This window comes from Ursus americanus, chromosome 14, assembly GCF_024610735.1.
Source record: "Ursus americanus isolate L20-20 chromosome 14, mUrsAme1.1.p, whole genome shotgun sequence".
In the NCBI taxonomy this organism is placed as follows: Eukaryota; Metazoa; Chordata; class Mammalia; order Carnivora; family Ursidae; genus Ursus; species Ursus americanus.
This window is the reverse complement of record NC_142140.1, coordinates 58,730,271-58,748,864: the sequence shown is the minus strand read 5'-3', so window position 1 is coordinate 58,748,864 and position 18,594 is coordinate 58,730,271.

The window sequence follows — 18,594 nt, the reverse complement described above, 5'->3', positions numbered from 1 at the left end:
CAGCCATCAGACCCGTGAGGCCCCCAGAGCCGCAACGCCCTCCTCCCACACCACAGAAAGCCTTGGGGTCAGCAAGTGCGTGGAGTCGGGCTGAGGGCTGCCCCAGATAAAGGCCCCGAGGAGACTGTGCTGGGTGCCTGGAGCTAAGCCCGCTGCCCCCCAGACCTCCTTGCAGAACCAGGGCCTCCGTCACCGGCGTGGTCCAGATGGACAAGCCGGCACGCAGGGGCTGCGGCCACAACCCCTTCTCCCACCAGAGGGCAAATCCCACGGGGCCAGACTGGCCCGGCCCGGCGTCCAGGTGGGCGGGTGACGTGTGTTTCGAGCACAGAGCCTCACTGCTACGACAAGGCCGTCTGCGGGGCGGCTGTGGTCACCGCGGACCCAGGCGGGGCGTGGAGACACCCCGCTGCCCACTTACACTCCGGGTGTCCCTTCCTCCTCCCGGGACCTACTGTGTGCCAGGCCTGACACGTTTTTCCTATTTCAAGTTTTTAGTTCATTGCCTTTTAGTGAATTCACAGTATTGTGCAACCATTACCGCTATCTGATTCCAGAACATTCCATCAGCCCAAAGGAAACACCGTCCCCATTAGCCATCACCCTCCGGCCCCCACGAGCCCCCTTCCCGTCCATGGAGGAGCCTGTTCTGGACGTGTCACACACGTGGACTCACACGCCGTGGGGCTTTCTGTGTCTGGTTCCCTCCCCGAGCGTCGTGTTGGGTGAGCGAGCAGACAAGAATCATGGAAATGAACACACGATGTAGAGGGTTTGGGAAAAGCGGGGGTCTGTTACGGTCTGATGCTTTGTCCAGTATGGCCTGGGGTGGCCTCTCTGAGTGGAGACCCGAACGGGAGGCAGGGGTCAGCCAGGCGAAAGTCCGGGAAACTGTATTCTGGGTGGAGGAACCCGCAGGAGCTAAGTCACTGGTGTGGGGACAAGTCTGGTGCCCAAGGAGCAGACCCGAGAGGCTGGTGGCCTGGTGCGTGTCTGTGTCTGGGGGCTGGGAGCCGGAGTTGGCCAGGGTGGAAGCACACAGGGCCTGGACCCCACCAAGGGGCTGGGAGCCGGGGCCGGGAGCGGTGGGCAGTCGGGAGGGGCTCTGAGCAGGTGTCTGTGTTAGTCTCAGGTGCACCTGTTCCGTGTGGTCTGACCCCGTCACCCTGCAGCCCCTGGGTCTGGAACGTTCTGCCTGCCTGACGATGCCGTGAGAGCGGGCACCACATTCTTCCTCTCTCCACCCACAGCGTGCACGGAGCTGGGTGCTGTGGGACCCACTACTACCCTGTGAATACAGCAAAGGACCTGCGACACTCTGGAGCAGGACAGTGCCCGGGTCCTGGCAGCGCCCGCCCTGACTGCCTTGGGCAGAGACTCCATGCCCTGAGCCTCGGTTTTCCCTTCTGGAAAAGGGGCTCCCCCGCACCCCTCCCTGCTACCACCTTCCCAGGCTGACGGGAGGGGGAGGGGCGGACAGGGAGTCAGCCGAGCACGTGCTTTGTAGAGACGGATCCTTCCGGAAGAGCCTGCCCTGGGTGCCGGCTGGGGTCAGGAGCCTTGAGTCCTCTGCCCTGCTCTGCGCTTGGCCAGGGCTTCACCCCATTCATTCATTCGTTCAACGAGTGCTTCGTGGGCGCCTGCTGGGTGCGAGGTGCTGTTCCGGCTCTCAAGGGACACGGCTTTGAACGAAAGAGACAAAATCCCTGCCTTTCTGTCTACGGGTGATAACAGCAGAAAGAGGTAAAAGAGAGGCCACGGGAAGAGGGTGGGGTGTGCGCGCAGCTGGATGGCGGGCGTCCTAAAGATGCCTGTGTCCTCATCCCTGGAACCTGTGCCTGTCACCCTATGTGGCCACGAGAACGCAGTTTGCCAATGAGATTAAGGGTAACGATGAGCTGACCTCAAGACGGGGAGACTGTCCTGGACGCCTGGGTGGCCCGGCGTCCTCACAAGAGGGAGGCAGCAGGCGGGAGTCCCAGAGATGGCAGACCCCGCGCTGCTGGCGGTGAGGATGGGGGGAGGGCGAGGGCCAGGGAGAGGCAGGAGCCGGGTCTCCCTGGGGCCCCGGGGGTCCAGCCCTGCCCATGCCTGGGTTTTAGGACTTCTGAGCTCAAACTGTCAGAGAGTCAGTGTGAGTGGTTTTAAGCCCTAAGTTGGTGGCGGTTTGTGACGGTGGTCCTGGGAGACTCTTGTGGTCTTGAAGAGGTGGGCTGAGGCCCCGCGAGGCTGTGCGCCTGCTTCCGGGGGCTGGGGAGAGCGAGGGACTGAGCTCCCCGTGGAGTCAGCCATCAGCACCAGCATAAGTGTGGGGACCCACCTGGAGAGGGGCCCTGAAATCTGTCCATCGTGGCAGGACCTGGGGAATGGACACCCCTCCTCGCCTCCACCCCAAACTGTCCAGGGCTAATTTGCCACAAACTCTCAACCCAAGGAGGGGCAGAGTGTGGCTGGGGTACCCGGGCCGCTCCCCTGGAGCAGAGGCAGCCTGGCCAGGCCCCCGGCGCCTTCCACCCCCTGCTGCATTCTGGGCGAGTGTTCTCCCAGGCCAGACCACAGGAGACACATCCTCCTGCCCGTGCCAGGCCAGCGGGTGCTGAAGACTGCCTCGGGCAAGACCCAGCCAGGCCCCCTTGGAGACAGCAGCTGAACCCACAGGGGGCGGGGGGGGGGTTGGGGTGAGAGAATGTGGAAGCTCGGCAGCGGGACCCCTGCCACCCCCTGCTGCCGGCGGGCAGGAGGGAGCTTGGTTTGGCAGGGCCAAAGAAACATCTAGACAGACTTGGAAGGTGGGGGCCCAGCTGCAGCAGCACACGGCCCTCCGAGGCCTGCTTTTGGGGACACACTGCCGACACCCCCCCACCCCATTTGGTTCATCCTTCGTCCTAGATCCAGGCCCTCCTGGGGCTTTCATCCATGACAATTCATTAAGCCCTAATTAGCCTCCGTCTGCTGTTACTCCCTTAACTCTTTGGGGGGCTGGGGGCCTCCCGACCCACTTTCCTTGCCAACCTACACACAGGCGCTGCCAACTGCCCTCTACAGGAGAGGCTTCTAGATCTAGAACCACTTTTTGAATGCCCACCATATACTGTGGCTGCTCACCCGCTAGCCCAGCCCTAAGGGTGGGAATAAGGAAGCCCATTTGGAGAAAAAGAGACCGAGGGTCAGAGTGGTCCAGTTCACCTAGCATTATGAAGCTTAAGGGTCAACGTTTGAACGTGGGTCTGATGCCAACTCTTTCCATTAAATTCCAGAGTGCTACTGGAGGGCAAACGGTGCCTTCTAAGGCCCAGGACTGACCCGTGCTGGTGGGTGGCTCACTGGGGCCCACCTGGGACAAGCTTTGCTTGGAGAGTCCCCCGAGAGGCTGTCTACCTGGTGACTGGGTGGTGACTCAGGGGTGCCCGGAATGACAGCACGGGGGAAGAGCAATCAAGCTGCTTCCTCGCATCGGCTTTCTGGGCCCACTCAGTGAGGCACCTGCAGGTCCCGAGCTTCATCTGAGGGCGGCTAGGAGCAGCCGCCCCCATTCTGCAGAGGAGCATACTGAGGCTGAGCAGGGCAGGGCTGCTGCGAGGGCAGTGGGGGCACCGAGCCCCACACCAGGGCCCAGCGTGCATCCGTGTGCGGTCACGTCAGCCTCAGCACTGGAGGCCGGCGAGGGGCTCTCCTGCGCCACAGGTCACCAGCTGGGACGCCGAATGGAAGGAAAGCCAGGATGACAGCGCTGGGTTAACCCTTCCGAATCCCCGTCCTGCGCTGGACAGTCCCTTGCTGTCACCCATGTCGTCCTTGTGGAGTGCAGGAGCTGCGTGTGGGGGGGAAGCCCGCGGGGTCGGTCCGGAGCCCGCCTCGGCTAGCGGCTGCTTTGGCTGGGGTGCCCGTAGCCCGCCTCCGCTGACAAGACACCCCCTCCTTGCTTACCGCCTCATCCACTCTGAGACCTTGTGTCCTCCACCTTCTGTCACACATAGGCCACACCCTTCCCAGCCTCCACACTTCCTCCAGGGAGCCCTCCTGGATTACTCCAGGTCCCACGGATCTGCTGTCCAGAGGGCCCCCCATCAAGTTCCAAATGGACCCTCTGCCCGCTGTCCTGTCACACCAGAGCCCCCCCCCCCCCAGCCAGAAGCAAGAGGTTCTCAATCATCTCTGTATGTACATGGAATCACCAGGGTCTGCTTGTTAATAACGCAAGGTCTGGGGCCCAAACCTCAGAACTGTGGGGCTGGGGTACCTGTGTCTTCAGCGTCCAGAGCACATGTTAAAGAAACCAGTCATTAAGGCGCTCTCCGAAGTGAGGACTGGGTCTTTTCTTGGGCACAGACCAAGGCACAAGGCGCTGTCCCCCCCCCCCCCCCAACTTGTTGAATGGGGCTCAGTGGCCTCACTGGCCAGGCCCAGAGGCCCCGGGGGCACCCAGGGTGATGGAGAGAAGCTTCCCACCGCATCTTTGGCGTTGCTTGGACACAGGCCCACAGCGCAGAGGGCTCAGCCCTTCGCCCCCAAATACCTCCCCACAGGCTGAGCTGTCCCCAGACCCAGGGATGAAGCCCACCCTAGTGTGGACCCCAAACGCCCCCTTCTCCTTCCAGGCATCCCGGCACCTCCCGGCTGGACCAGACCCCGCTGCAGGGATGAAGCCTTTATCCTCACCGTCCCCCCCCCCCAGACCCAGCCAGTGCTCCCTTCTTCCCCCATGGAAGGGAGCGCATCCTTCCAGGCATCCCCATGGCCCCACGGAGACGTCCACCCCGCTCCCCGCTCCTCAGTGCCCCGGGGGAGGGGAGGGAGGACCCCAGCGTGGGGAGTGGCCCCCAAAGTTTCCAGGGGGAGAGCTGGGGGCCTGGAAGAGAGCCATGCGCCCAGGAGGGGCGCGCGGGGCGAGCGCCCCTGTGCGAGGATGGGGGAGCGGGTGGGGGCTGCGGGGCGCGGGCGGAGCGGGGTCGCCGGCCCGCGCGGCCACTCACCTGGGCGGCTCCGCCGCGGACACGGCGCGGGCTGCGGCGCGGGGGCCGCCCGGAGCCGACACGAGCTGCCGCCGCCGCCGCCTCCCGGGCCGCCGTGCGCGCCCCCGCCGCGCGTGCCCGGCCGCCCTCCCCGGCTCTAGGGGCGGGGGCGCGCGGGGCTGCGCTGGGCCGTGCGCGCCGCCTGCTCGCGGGGTGCGCGGCGCCCGGGCCGCAGGTGTGCGGGGCGCGCGGGGCCACGTGCGCGCAGGTGCCGGGACGCGCCGGGGCGGCGGGCAGGGACGGGAGCAGGCCCGGGAGCACGTGCCGTCTGTGTGCACCCCGCCCGCGTCGGCGCCAGTCTGAGGACCCCCTGGGGCCAGGGCCTTGGTGGGCCTGCGGAGGCTGCGGTGAGGGGAAACGCCGGGCGCCCTGGCTGGCCGCTCCGGGACCCGGCCCCTCTTCACTGCCTCATCCTCAGGCCAGGCCTCCAGCACCTGGCTCTTGGACGCCCGCCCCAGCCCCTTCCACTCCAGCTAGCTCCCCACGTGGGCCCCGGAGGAAACTGAAGTACTGCGCTCCAGAACCGCCCATGGCTCCTCATTGCTCTCAGGGTCTTGTCTAAAGTCGGTGTGTGTTTCTGGCTCTGCCGCCTCCCCCTTCCTCCCACCCTCCCCCTCACTGTGCCCAGGGAGGGCCCAGGCTCTTCCTCAAGCACGAAGTGCTGCAGTGGCCTCAGGGCCTCTGCATGTGCTATTCGCCCTGCCTGGAATGCCTTTCCCTTCATCCTTCCTTGGCTAGATCGAACTCCCTTGTGTTTGTCTGAGTAACTGGGCTTTCCCATCCTTGCACCCTGAGCTGGTGGCAGCATGCGCAGTGCTCAGTGAATGTTGGGGGAAGAATGGGCCTTTTACTTTTACATACAGTGAATAGTTTGGGGACTTGTGGGTCCCCTCTGCTTGGGAAGCTCGAGTTCAGAGGGGGCCCTCCTCATCTGCTGAGAATCACGGAATGTCCCCGTGCAGGGTCCCTACTTCCAAGCCCCAGGCTGGGGTACCGTGGCTCCCACATGCAAGCAAGACAGGGCAGAAATGGCCCTAGGAGCGGGGTGTTCCAGCCTCCAGGACAGGGCCTGCCCGCACCGGCCGGGGCTGAGCCCGGCCCCATTTAGGGCACACACTGTGAAGTCTGGCAGGGTAGGTGGACGTTACTACAGTTGGGGACCTCGGGGACAGAGGACGGGGGTGAGGGCACCCTCTCCCCCATCGTGCTAATAACACCAGGGCACAGCTCGTTTTAAACGCGGGCCCTTGGCTGCTTTCTGCACTCACGCTCCCATTCCCATTTCACGGATGAGCAAACTGAGGCTGGGAGCTGACATTGTCCCCAGGGAGGGGCCTGCAGAGGGCCCAGCTGCCTCGGCCCAGGCGTGTAACCTTGTACTCTCCCACCCCCCATCTTCCCAGCTGCTTTGACGGCAGCTTGGCGTCAGCTCAGCCACCTGTGACTCAAGCAGGCTCTGTTCCCAGACTGTCGCGTTGGCTGGAGGCCCAGAAACTGTATCTCAGGAGGCCGCGGGCCAGGCCCCCACAGGCTGGGGGTGGGGGTGGCTCCCTGCCTGGCCGCAGAGAGGTCCAGAAGGAGGATGTGGGCAGCCCCCCCTCGTGGCTCCCCACCCCCGTGACCAGCCTAGAAACGGCACAGAGAAGTCGTCACGTAGGACCTGCTGTGTGACCTCGGGGTGGTCACTTCCCTTCTCTGAGCTTCTGTGTCTCCCTTTTGATACCGGCCTCTCCTGATACCTGCTTCTCAGGGCCCTTGGAGGAAAGCATTATTGAGCACCTCTTGTGCACCAGGCCAAATGCTGGAGGGAGGAGACTCTCAGGGAAACGAGGGGGCTCACTACGGCTGGCGGGGGAAGCAGATTCATGAAATAATCATGAAGCGGGATGGAAAACTCAGCAGAGACACCCAGTGCCCAACCCGGGGCGGGGGGGGGGGACAGGGATGCTTCCCCGGGGAGGGGCGCTGGAGGCGAGGCCTGCAGGCTGCCAGGCAGCCTGGAGCCATGGCCAGGGCTCGAATCTAGATGGTTGTGGGGCCGCGGGAGACTCCCCTGCAGCCTCGGTTTACGCATCTGCAACGTGGGGTCAGAACGCTGCCCGTCTTCTAGGCCGGCACAGATCCACTCCCAATGACAGAGGACACGGGGGACTGGTGGCTCTGCCCAGCTTGAGACCCGGCTGAAGGGCAGGGGGAGGCCTCACACCTGCGCAGCTCGGGACCTGTGCAGGGCTGTTCCCTCTGCCCGCAGCGCCCTTCTCCAGTCTCCCCCCTCCTCGCCTCCCTCCTGACTCCCGTCTCCACCCCTTCCCTCCTGCTGGTTGTCTCCCCTGTGAAGATACTCTGTAATTTACTGATTTACCCTCTTTATCATGCGCTCTTCCTGCTTCGTCGCTGTGGCTCGGGACGCACACAGTGGGCGTCCAGTAGGTGCTGGTTGAATGACCGAGTGACCCGGTGATGTTGAGGGCGGTAGCGTTTGCGCCCAGAGGCGGGGCTTCTGAGTGGGGAAGGGGTACCCCCTTTTCCTTTCAGCATCTACTCCTCCCCGAAACCACCGCTTGTCTTCTCCTTTCTGTCCTTGGGCAGCATCTTCCCACGCCCTGTCCCAAGGGAGCGCCTGCCGGCAGGACCTCACTTGTCTCACACGCCTCCATGTCCACGGAGCACAGAGTGGGCTCAGCAAACGGCTTGAGTGTGCAACTTGGCCCAGACCACCCAGGAGGAGAGCACAGCTCCAGATGGGGAATAGATGGGAGGGGCTGGGGGGCAGGGAGGTGGCCGCCTGCCCGGGGGGCTTCTGAGCCCTGATGCGCCTCCTGGGTGGGGGTGAGCCCGGGTCACAGGCTCTGCCATCTTGTGCCCTTGCACCTGGGAAAGCCAGCAGGAGTCCTTAGGTGGCAGTAATTATTTCTAAAATTAAAGGTCCTTCTCCTCTTGCCCTCTCTCTCCAGCGTGATATGCAGTCATGGCCAGCGGAGGGAGGCTTTGGGGGCAGGTGGCCTGGGAGCCACGGGTATGGCCCCAAACGGCTTCCCCTCTGTAACTGGGATTGGAGTCATCGGTTGCTGAGGGGCGAATGCGCAGTGATTGAGGCCTTGGGCTCCAGAGCCCTACCCCTGGGGTCCCTGCTGTGTGACCTTGAGCTAGTGACCTAACCTCTCTGGGCCCCAGGAGCTTCACCTGCGCCGTGGGAATAATAACAGCGAGTCCCTCTAGATTGTCTGAGGACGGAACGGGCGGGTCATATCGGCATGACCGCCTGATCCACACTGAACAACCGTGAACGAGTATCGACTACGATTTACGGAGTCCACGTTCCCTCACCCCGTGTGTGGCACACTTGGGATACCGAGTCCCCAAACACAGGTCCGTCGTCAGGCTGGGGAGACAAAGGGGCCGAAACCCAGGCTGCAAGGCAGGTGTCACGGGAGGGGTGTCCAGAGTTAGGCACGGTGCTCTGTGATGCGTCGCTGCCTCCGTGTCAGCTGTTTCGCCACGTGGCCTGCGGGGGCCTTGAACCGGCACTGGCCTCTCAGAGTCGCCTGCGCCCCGGAGAGCAGCGTGTGGGGCCCAGCAAGTGCAAGCCCCTGATGTGACGCCCACGACAGCCCTGCGATCGGCAGTCTCCCCGCCTCGGGGGGCCTCCCCTTAGCTTTGCCCCTCAAGGAGCTGACCAACCCAGCTTGGGTCCAGGGACCCCGAAAACACTGCACCCGGGGACCCTAATAAGGGCCGGTGCCCGGGCCTGCTGCCCTCTCTGCCTGCACCCTGCCCAGCTCGCCCCGGGGCCCTCCAGGCATGCCCTGTGTCTCCCGCAGGTCCTGTGAGTAAGAAGCTTCTCTGTTTCAGCTCCTCCAGGTCCTTTGTTGAACCAGACTCACCAGCCAGGACCTGGGGCTCTAGCGAAGAATTGTTGACTTAGCAAAGTCACAACAAAGGGACAGTTTGACTGCAAACCCGTGAGCGCACGAGCCGTGGAGCAACAAAATGTGAGTATGAAGAGGCACTCGGGGCGCCTGCCCGGCTCGGTGGGTAGAGCGAGCGACCCTTAATCTCGGGGTTGTGAGTTCAAGCCCCACATTGGGTGTGGCAATCACTTAAATAAATAAAATCTTTAAAAAAAAAAAGAGGCATTCAGATTTTTTCTGAAGAGAAGTTGGGAGCCATAGAGGGTTCTAGACAGGGAGCGTGAGGATTGGCTTTGTGCGGCCACATGGGAGGAGTCTAAGTACAGAAGCCATGAGCTCTGAGAAATGTCTCCCGAACACGTGACAGCCCCCCACAGAGCAAGTTCTCTGAGAATGGAATTCACCGCCCACCATTAAAAAACACACTCTGCTCTGGTACATGTAGAAATGAATAGCTCCCCGCAGATCCCAGGAGAACTGCTTGTTTATGATAACTTTTTGTTATGAAGTTTTTTTTTCTTTTTTAAGTGGTTCTCCTCCCCGTGTGGGGCTCGAACTCACGACCCTGAGATCAAGCCCCGCACGCTCCACAGACTGAGCCAGCTGGGCGCCCCTGGGAATTTTCAAACACAAGCAAAAGCTGAGGGCGTCATACAGCGGAGCCCTGTGAACCCACCACCCACGGGCCCTCGGGCTCCATGAGGACCTCGCAGCTCTCCCAGCAGATTTCGCCGTGGATCCCTGACACGCGTAATTCTGTCCACATCTAAAATAGGACTTACGAAAAACGAGCCAAACCCAACAATTCCATTATCACCCTTTAAAACAACTAACAGTCATTCCTGAATGTTCTCCAGTGTCCAGCCAGAGCCCAATTTCCCTGATTGTCTTGTAAAACGCTTTCCCTTTGCTCAGGCTGGGGTCCAAACTGGGTCCATATGTCTCGTTTAAGGAACAGGGTCTCCCCGCGTCTGACCCTCTCTTTCTGTCTCCCTGCCGATGACGTATTTGTGGAGGAAACCAGTCGCTTCGGATTCTGCGGACCATTCCTCCAGCTCTCGCCGCGGACCGCGGAGGACTCGGCGTCCTACCCGAATCACAGCGTTCACGGAGCCCGATGCAGTCCCCACCTTGCAGAGCCTCCAGGCGAGTGGGACCCACTGTGTAGGTGCCGATGACGGTTTTGGAAGGACAACAGCCTGAAGGAAGTGGGGGACGAGGTTTGTGAACACGTGGGAGGAAACATGCTCAGGAGCTCGAACAGCACGTGCAAAGGTCCTGAGGCAGGAGCGAGAGCCGTGCACTGGAGAGTCAGCAGGGAGCCCACTGTGGCTGGGGTGCAGTGGAGTGAATGCAGCAGAGGGGAGACGGGGACTGTTCCCTACTCCTCAGTTTTCTGAGCGTTGGGGCTGGTGTTATTGGTTCCTTAACTGCTTTACGAGAGCTTCTGAAGGGAGGCTCGTCAGCACTTGCTGATGGGAGGGATGTGCAGGGAGGGGGGCATCAAGGGTGACCCCAAGGTGTGTGGCCTGAGCAAGTGAGGGGACTGTGGGGATAGACCCGGGGCCAGGATGGCTGGGGAGGTGGCAGGCGGAGCGCCAGCTTAGGGTGCGTGAATTTGGGAGGCCGCCGGACCCCTGGGTGGGTGTGGCCCTAGGGTTGGGGGCAGGGCAGGGGACTCAGATTCTCAGCTCAGGGTGGGGGCCTCCCGGCACGCCGGGAATGCTTTCTGCCTCCGGCCCTACCTGTCCGGCTGAGTCCTGACCCCTGCCTGCCGGGGTCAGCAGCGGCCAGTGCAGGGTGGGCGGGCACCGGCAGGTGGCAGAAGGGGCGGCACAGGGCTGACCCGGTCCCGATGGAGGTGGCCAGGCAGAGGCTCAGCTGCGCGGCACCCATTTACTGAGAGCCGGAGCCGGCCCTGCGTGCCCTGCAGGCCTGATCCGGAAACACTCCAGAAGGAGCACGGGACCCCGTGGTCAAGGCCCAGCTGGCAACACAGAAGGCCGGAGACACACGAACACACGAGGAAGAAAAGGCGCCGAAATCCCCACCCCGAGGAGGGGCTCCACCTCCCCCTCGTTAACAGCCATCCACGTGGTTAAAGCCCCGCGCCCGGGTGCCGCTCTCCCCTGAGCCCCCGCTCCCATGAGTCCACGTCCTCTCGCCTTAATAAGCTTTTCTGCCTGCCTGGCTCAGCCCTTGTGCGGCGTTCCCCCCCCCCCCCCACAACGCGCGTCCTCCCTCGCCATGAGATCCAAGCCTCTGGTGGCGTCCCGGGTCGGGCACTGTCGGTCGAGTGCCCAGGGCCTGGATCTGCCAGGCCCCCGACAGCATGTGTCGTGCGTGGGCCTGACGTCACTGCGTGTGGAGCCGCCCCCGTCATCGGAGGGTCTCCCCGCCGCCTCCCTTGTGCCGGAGAGCCGCGGCTCAGCGTTCCTCCCTTGCACTCTCTCCCCGCTACCCGGGGAGACCGTTTCTAGTCCCCAGGAAGAGAGGGACACTGGCTCCTTCCCCCCAGAAAGCACTCAGGTGACCAGGAATTCTGACCGCACAACTCATGGCTGTGTCTGTGAGGGTCACCGCAGAGCTCCCTAGCGAGGGACACCACCAACGAGATCTTCCCCTGCAGGTTTGCCTCCTTCCCCTCTTAACTGAATGCCATTCAGCCCAAACATTTCAGGGGTTCAGGGGAAAATGGCAGATGGGGGTTCGTTCCACGCGGCCTACGGCAAGGTAGAAACTTGTCAGACAAGGACCATGTGACCAATCCAGGGGACCCCCGTTTCCCGGGCGGCCACTGCTTGTCCCTAACTGTCCCCCTAGCTCTCGGGGAACGGGATAGTCAGAGATGTTGGAGTCATGAGGATGTCCACCCTGGGAATTATCAGACATTGTTCCTGTGGGCTCTGCAGGAAGGCCGGCGCCCTGGGACGCAGGGCCGGCCAGGGTGGCACGCGGCATGCCCGTCCCCGCCGCGATGGCTCTGTAGAGAACCTCCCGGGACAGACCCAGGCCTCCTGAGGGTAACAGGGACCCTCGCTGATTCGGAAACCCCTTCGCTGTGCAGAGCCAGCCTCTGCCTGAAGGCCGTGGGACGTTCCACGTCCTCCCCAAAGACGCCCCTGGGTCATACCTGGAAACACTGTGACCAGCTCTTCCTGGGCAGCTGAATAAGGAAGATGTACACCCACTACCGTACCCGTGCTTGGCCCCCACGTAAGCTGGCGGGCGGGGAGGTCCGACCAGAAGAGGCTAGTCGTTCCTATAACACCACACTGCGTACGGAGACCCCCGCGTCCTGGCCTTCATGGCCCCCGGAGCGATCCCACAGACGCAAGGCCCGTCACTCACCCCGGGGAACAACCCAAGACCGACAGGGACACCCCATCGCCTCTAGCCCCAGCTGGAGCCATGAGTCCCCCACCTACCAACGCGTCTGTCCCCGTCACTGGAGCCGAGTCAGAAGGATCCCCGTTCCGGCTTCCCAACGTGGCAACGTGGTAACGTGGCGGGGGGCCTCCGGGCACAACCAGAGTACACCCCCTCTTCCGTGTCGGAACGATGCCCCGAGCGCCTGTCGTTTCTCTGAGGACCCGGACACATTCACGGAGGACTTCTCGGGCCTGACCCTGACATTTGATCTCACCTGGAGGGACCCCTGGGTCATCGCTCTCACCCTCTGCAGGAACCTGGGGGCTTGTGCAGCTGGGCCGGAGCGCAGACCCGCGCAGGCGCCCTCCACGGCGTCCTCCCCTCATGCACCCACTGGGGATGGTGGCTGGACCACAGATGCACCCCAGGTGGGACCGCTAGCCTGGGCAGCAAGGCCTAGCCCTCGGGGACCGCCGGGACCCGTGCCTCTGGGAGGGCGCGAAGGGGCGTGTCATCAAGCCAGTGCACGGCGCCACGAGGAGGGAAATCCTGCCCTCTTCCGATCCCGCGCGGCGGAAGGGCTGCAGAGATCCACGGACGCCCCCAGACCCTCGGGAAGGGTGCTTGATCCCGGGGCTGCTGCGTAAGCCAGTCAGCCCCCGATGTTCGTAGAAAGCTCCAGAAGATCGCTAAAGGGCCCCAGACAGCAAGTGAATGGCCACCGGGTGTGGCCTCCAGGCTCAGGAGGAACGGAAGCTGGCCAGGCTCTCGGACGCCGCCCTTGGGGCCGATGCCCCACCTCGGAGCCCCCCACGCCGCCCCAAAGAAGACCCCAAAGTAAGGGAGCCCCGACCTGGGGCCAGGAATGGCCAAGCACCCACCTCCTCCCACACCGTGCGACCCTCAGAGAGGGACAGCCGCGGGCCTAGGGGGCCGGGTCCCATGTCTTACCGGTCACGGTTGTGGCTGATCAACCGGCCTGAGGCTTCTGGACGCTCCCAGGAGACCATCGCATCTTGGGGGGAAGGGGACGTGACCCTATTCAATTTCAAATCGACCCGAGAGGCACTTCTTCCCTGACTTCCCAGTCTGGACCCCCGGCTGCTGACCTGCTGCGTGGTGGTCGTGAGAGAGGGGGAACCCAATCAACGTGTCCCACCTGACCTCTGTCTTAGTGGTGGGGAAATCCCCTGGTGGCTCCCAAACTCTTGGTTGTGCCGGAAGGTCCAGGCCCGGTCTTGGGAAGAGATTTTCTGTCTGCTCTGGGAGCTCGTCTCAGCCCCCCGGGGCTCGGGGCCTCTCCCGGCCAGCCTCTGAGCTCCGGCTCTTTCCCTGCAGGTGTGGCATCCGGTTAATCCCCATGTGTGCCACGAGGGGACCCCAGGACAGGCTGTTTGTAACGCCGGCCAAAACTGCTTTAAAGGACAAGAGTAATTACCCCGGCACACGCCAGCACCCCATTAAGCCTGAGCCCCAGTGAGGCCCCCCGCCCGTAACAGACATGTTCCTGGCCCTGTGCCGCTCTCCCTGCAGGACCCCCATCCTGCCTGCTCTGGAAGTGGGTGGGGAGGACCAGGTGGCCCAGCAACCTGGGCGGCCAGCGGCCTGCCACCCTCTCCACCCCATCGTGCCTCATCCCTGTGCTGTCAGCCCAGACGCCTGAAGGCGCGGTTGGCTCCCGGTCCTCCAGCTCCAGACGTGATCTTCTGCATGCCCGCATGCCCGGAATCTCAGGGCGTCTGCCGGTGGCTCGGGCGCTCCCGTGGCATTGTGACTCGGCAGGGACCCCGCACGGTCCTGCCACAGGGCTCCAGGGCTGTCCCCACCCGCCTGGCGAAGCTCTGGCCAGAGAACTCGGGGAGCCCCCGCAGCCCGTCGATGAGGTGCTCCTCTGTTGCCCCTCCCAGGAAGAACCCACGTCCCCCGAACCAGGCTGTGAGCTCCCCCACACAGGCCCAGATTCCCAGACAAGGACCCGCCGGGGACACGTCCGGACCGCGGGAAGGCGGGCACTTTCTGTGGTGCACACGGAAGCCACACGGGGCCCAGGCCCGCCACGGACCAAGCACAGTGCAGGAGGTTTCTAGGGCTGGGAGGCTCTGGCGGGGTCTGGATTCTGGGGTCCAGGTCGCTGAGGCCCAGACACTGACCCACTTGAACGGAAGGGCAAATGGCGAGGAGCCTGCTGGCCACAGTCTGGCACTGGGGACGCCGGACCTTGAAAAGCCCTTCGCCTTGTTCGTGGCCAAAGGGCAAGGGGTGGCGGCTCGGGGGTAGAGGACCCGGCGGCGTGTGGCCAGCGGGCGGCAGCAGCTTTACAGAAGGAGCCCGCCAGCTTCCAGCGGTGCGCGCCCCATACCAGCCCTCCACACTGGCCCCCCCCGAGAACCCAAGAACCCCCTCCACCTGCAAACTCACCCCGCATGCAAAAGCCCCTTACATCCGGGTCCTTGAATGAGCCCTCTCCTGCTTCATGGGCCAGGAGACCTGGAAGCACACAGTGACACACGGACGCCGGGGGGGCTCCGGGCTCTGCAGCAGTCGGCCCTACGCTACTTGGTGGCATCCAGGTCCTTTTGCTGGTGCTTGGGGGTCGAAGGGAGGTCTTCCCTTGGCTGTTGGGGGCAGGGAGGCACCCAGAGCGTGAGAATGAGGAGAACGCTCCCTCTGAGCCCCCGGGGCCAGGGCGGGTAGGGCAGGTGGTTACCTTCTTTCCCTGTGCACCGTCCCGCCCCCATGCTGTCACCCGTTCCGCTTTGGGCCTCGGCGAGAGGCGTTAGCCTCGGCGGCCTTAGAGCACCAGAAGGGTCCGGGACAGGGTGCTGGGGGCAGCCCACCACCGGGGCCACAGGGTCCTCATCTGGAAGTGGGGTAGTGACAGGGTTTGGGGGGGCCTGTGCGAACCAGGAGGCGTGCGTTGGCCCATCCCACTACCAGAGCTATTGTGCTAGGCAGCTGGGGCCGGGGGGGGGGGGGCGACGTCAGGATCCTGTCCACCTTTGGAAGACTCCAGAATCTGCCGTGGGGCGGGGTCCTGGGGATCTCCGGCTGCTCTGGGCTCCAGCCGGGGCCTGCCCCTCCCTCCGCGTGCGCTGGGGCTGTAGGTACCGTCTCCCAGAGCGGGGCCTCGGCCGACAGCACCCGAGGCCTCTCGGCCAGCACCTGGAAGCCGTGGACCGTGGTGACCGTGCGCACGTGGAGCAGGGCCAGCCCCTGGTCCGCTGGCCGCAGTGCCCGTCCAGTGTGCCGAGGCCGGTGCGGGCCGTGGCCTGGGAGCTCAAAGGGCGGGATCCGGGCAGGGGTGAGGGGGAAGCCTCCCCAGGGCATGGCCACCAGCTGGCTGGCTGCCCAGGCAGCTGGGGATTTATACCCGGGCCAGGAGGGCGGGAGGATGGGATCCAGTGTCGCCCGCCAGGCTGCCTTGCCCTCATTCCGTCCCCCTCCCTACTCTGCCTCTGCTGTCTCCCCACGTCTCCCCCTGCATCTCCGTTTCTGGTCTTCTCTTTCTCTGGCTTCTCGTAAAATATTAAAATTTCAATATAATATTAAATATTCAATCTCTCCTTGTCATACGTTAAAACATTAACAAGAGGCTAACACCTCCCCCACCCTAGGTAAGTTCCAGGTCAGCACGATCCTTCCAGACCTTTATACGTTTAAAAGCACAGAAACACGAGGCCTTCCTGACCACTATGGTCTTGAGTAAACGGGGTCAGAGCACAGGAACCGGTGTGCCCAGCTCTGTGTCACCGTCGGCAAGCCCCGGAGGCCTGCGGCCGCGGCACAAACACCCCCGAGCTCAGCGGTATCGGCGGTTTCTCCTCGTGACTCTGTGGGTGGGCTGCAGGTGCTGCTGCTGTGCCTGGCTGACTCGGGGGGCGTCCCACCCCCATGGGGGCGCCTGCGCGGGAGCGGGCGGTGCTGGCCGTGGGCCTGGGGTCGGGGGCCCCAGCTTCCTTCCACGGTGGCGCACGCCGCAGGGGGAGGGGGACGCTCAAGGCCCCGTCTGCCGTATTCTGATCCTCAAACCAAGTCCCCGGTCTGAGGGGTTGCACAGGCTCCCCCCTTGCTGCGGAGAATGTACGGCTCTATTCCATCGACCCCGCGTGGAGGGGCTTCCTCTTTGTAAGACGTCGCTTCCCACTTGGTTGGAGGAAGCTGAGTTTACGTGGCAGACCCGCTGGTAATGGGCAGCCGGGTTATTCCCAGTCTTCCACGAACCGGGTCAAACAGACTCTCTAGGGCATATATAGTTAAATGGGACAGGCCCATTTTATCCCCCTTTCTGGGGGGTTCTGCCTGAGCCCCCAGGGGCGAGGTCTCCCTCTTTCGAGGGCCCCAGAGCATTCTGTTCTCATTTCAGACTTGAACACGGTTTGTGCTCTTAACCAGCTGCCCACACAGCTGTGGCCCAGCGCCTGGCCTGAGTCCCTGTGTGATGCCTTTCCTTGAACTTGAGAAGCAGTGGGACCTCAGAGACGTGGGGACACGTCCTCTAAGCCACACAGCCACGGACGGAGACTTGAGCCCTGCCCTTTGTGGCCGCACAGGGCAGCTTTTGCCCTCCCGGCTTGCGGACAGGATGGGGAGGGCGGGGAGCGGCCCGGAGCACAGGGCTGTACAATGGTGGGGCGGGGCTACCGGGGCCAAGCCTCACGCCATCTTCGAGGGAAGCTAGGGACTGGAAGCCAGGCTGCCCTGGGGCTCTAATGAGGTCTCATTGGCCTCTAAGATCTTGCTGCAACCCCCCCACCCCCACCTTGGGGTCAAGGCTTCTGGGCCAACTCAGTAGTGACCCCAAGGTCTTGGCATCAGGCTTTGTGCCTTGGCCTCAGACTGGGCGGGTTTGGTGTGTGAGCGAGGAGACACCCCAGTGCCCGGGGTCTTGGCCCCTCCCCGACGTGGCCTCCCTGAGTCCAGGCCCCCAACTGTCCAATGGGCACGAGGGAGTCACTCCCCAGCACTGAGGCTGGGCGGGCTGGATGCTGGCACACCTGGTGTGCTGATTCTAGGTCACAGCCGTCCCGGGGGCTGCTGCCCGCAGCTAGCCCAGCATGCCCCCCCCCCCCCAGCTGCTGAGGATTTGGCTTCAGGATGAGGCCTCTGATAAGGGAGCTGGTGGAGGCAGGGCCGGGCGGCAGGAAAGCAGGACAGGAGGGATGAGGAGCGTACGCAGGGGTTGGCCACGTGGCTGATAATGAATTCCGAGGCGCGGCAGCGAACACTGCCCGCAGCCAGGGAACCCAGATCCCCATGATAAGCTGGAAGCCAGCCGGGTTCAGTTTCTTTGGTGGCAATGTCCGACAGGTAGCACGTGCGCCCACCTGGCCCCCGTTCTGAGCCCTTCCAGCCCCCGTTCTAAGCCCGTCCAGCCCCCCATTCTAAGCCCATCCAGCCCCCCGTTCTGAGCCCACTTGGCCCCTGTTCTGAGCCCACCTGGCCCCCATTCCGAGCCCCTCCAGCCCCCGTTCTAAGCCTGTCCAGCCCCCCATTCTAAGCCCATCCGGCCCCCCATTCTGAGCCCACCTGGCCCCTGTTCTGAGCCCGTCCGGCCCCCGTTCTAAGCCCCTCTAGCCCCCGTTCTAAGCCTGTTCGGCCCCCCATCCTGAGCCCTGGTCCCTGCCTGCTGCTAGCCTCCTGCACACCCCCACTGGCAGTGAAGGGGTTACAGGGCCACAGATCCTCTTGGCCCTCCTGGGTGACAAATCAGGCAGACCAAAGACCAAGCCTGCTCCCAGCAGGGACAGTCCCGTGGGGGGGGGGGGTCCTAACAAGTACACATAGTTTAGAAAACAAGGGTCAGGGAAAACGTCCCAGTCTCTGAGGACAGGACATGGATGGGCATTCCTGAGGATATCCGGAGCCAGCGAGGGAGGGTAGGGGTCTAGAAAGGCCCTCAGGGGCTGCTGGGGCGGGACTGAGGGAAGAGAGAAGCTGCACGGCCTGCTGAGAAGAAGATCTGGCTGTTTTGTTCTCGTGTGGACCCAGGAGACCCTGGTTTTAGGGGACTCCGCTGGCTAGTGTCAGGGGCACTGAAAGGGCAAAGCAGAAGCAGGGACGGGCCACTGGGGCCTTCCCGCTGACGTGTGTGGCCCGTCCACCTTCCCGGACCCATGGGCTGGCCTGGGGGGTCCACACCTGCCACGGCGGTCCAGGGGGCTCTAGCCTCACATGTCCCTGTCCCCTGGCGCAGACAGCCCGGGCCCCAGGCACCTCTGAGCCGCCCTGGGTCCCAGCACGCACCCTGGCCAGCACTCGACAAACTCTGGCAGCCAAACCCATCCCTGGGAGCAGGTTCT